We start from the raw sequence: 1,184 nt of genomic DNA on the forward strand, positions 1-1,184 counted from the left end.
AAAGTCCAACCCTCAGCCAGGTGCGGTGGCTCATGCCTGTGATTTCAGCACTTTTGGGAGGCTGAGGAGGGCGGATCACATGAGGTCAGGAGTTCGAGACCAGCCTGGCCAACATGGTGAAACCCCGTCTCTACTAAAAATACAAAAAATAGCTGGGCGCGGTGGCGCACACCAGTAATCCCAGCTACTCGGGAGGCTGAGGCAGGAGAATCGCTTGAACCCAGGAGGTGGAGGCTGCAGTGAGCCGTGATCATGCCACTGCACTCCAGCCTTGGCGTCAGAGTGAGACTTCGTTTTTTCTGGTTCTGAGACGGAGTCTCGCTCTGTTGCCCAGGCTGGAGTGCAGTGGGCGCGATCTCGGCTCACTGCAACCTTTGCCTCCTGGGTTCAAGCGATTCTCCTGCCTCAGCCTCCCGAGTAGCTAGGATCACACGCGCCCACCATCACACCCAGCTAATTTTTGTATTTTTTGTAGAGACAGGGTTTCAACATGTTGGCCAGGCTGGCCTCAAACTCCTGACCTCAGGTGATCCACCCACCACAGCCTCCCAAAGTGCTCAGAGCCACCACACCCAGTCTCTTCTGGTATTTTTATGTGTTTGACGCAGAAGTGACTATTTCCCATGTTGACCAATCCATCATATTGACAGAAGTTCTATATATCTTCATTACCTAAACTTTTATGACAAGCAAGTATTTGTTTTAAACAATTTTAAAATACCTTAATCCAATAAAAAAAAGCCTCTTCAAGTGGTCCTAATCCTACAAGCTGAAAACTACAGGCCTGAAGATCACCTTGAGAATCCAGTGTGCCCCCGAAGCCCCCCATTCCTGTGTGGTTCCTAATAGGGGCCCCCCATTCCTGTGTGGTTCCTAATAGGGGCCCCCCATTCCTGTGTGGTTCCTAATAGCATTTAAAAAACACTTTCACTGCTCTCATTTTCATAAAGGCTACAGTGTAACACTCCATTTGCCTTGCAGCTCAGCATGCCATCCCTCCACACCCTGGGGTGCATGCAAGTGAGTTTAGTCTGCAGGTATGAATGCGGAACAGGTGGACGTGCCCTCCCCACTCACCCCTCTGTGGGCGGCGGAGCCCCTCCCTCCTCCAGGCCCTCCCAACTCACCCCTCCGTGGGCGGCGGAGCCCCTCCCGCCCGCCAGGCCCTCCCCACTCACCCCTCC

At 53.1% G+C, this 1,184-nt stretch overlaps 1 protein-coding gene across 1 annotated transcript in view; it reads right to left on the minus strand.

Annotated features, from left to right (window-relative positions):
• LOC105522419 (chromosome unknown open reading frame, human C7orf50) overlaps positions 1 to 1,184 on the minus strand; it is a 130,279-nt gene that overhangs the window by 106,183 nt on the left and 22,912 nt on the right. The gene's annotated exons all lie outside the window — the stretch shown is intronic.

Source organism: Colobus angolensis, unplaced genomic scaffold, assembly GCF_000951035.1.
Source record: "Colobus angolensis palliatus isolate OR3802 unplaced genomic scaffold, Cang.pa_1.0 Scaffold43, whole genome shotgun sequence".
In the NCBI taxonomy this organism is placed as follows: domain Eukaryota; kingdom Metazoa; phylum Chordata; class Mammalia; order Primates; family Cercopithecidae; genus Colobus; species Colobus angolensis.